This window comes from Penaeus monodon, chromosome 28, assembly GCF_015228065.2.
Source record: "Penaeus monodon isolate SGIC_2016 chromosome 28, NSTDA_Pmon_1, whole genome shotgun sequence".
NCBI classification, from domain to species: domain Eukaryota; kingdom Metazoa; phylum Arthropoda; class Malacostraca; order Decapoda; family Penaeidae; genus Penaeus; species Penaeus monodon.
In genome coordinates this window covers 4,302,801-4,303,054 of record NC_051413.1, presented here as the reverse complement: position 1 = coordinate 4,303,054, position 254 = coordinate 4,302,801, and positions in this window count along the sequence as shown.

Sequence of the window (254 nt, the reverse complement as noted above, 5' to 3'; positions counted from 1 at the left end):
AGTTTACTCTTTCGGTATGTGCCTGCAGTCTTTGCAGATGAATTCATGGGTGCCTCTTCGAAGTCAGTCCTAGTTGAAAGAGTGTTAGGATAAGGTCCAAATAAATATTTAGACCTTGGGTTAAGCTAAGTGTCAAGTAGCAGTAGATGCAGCAAAATAAGTATCGCTCTTTACGACCGCCGCGAAGATACCCAATGACTTTACAGTCGGCGTGTTCCACTCTGCGCGATGCAGCTCTATAAAACCAAGATCTT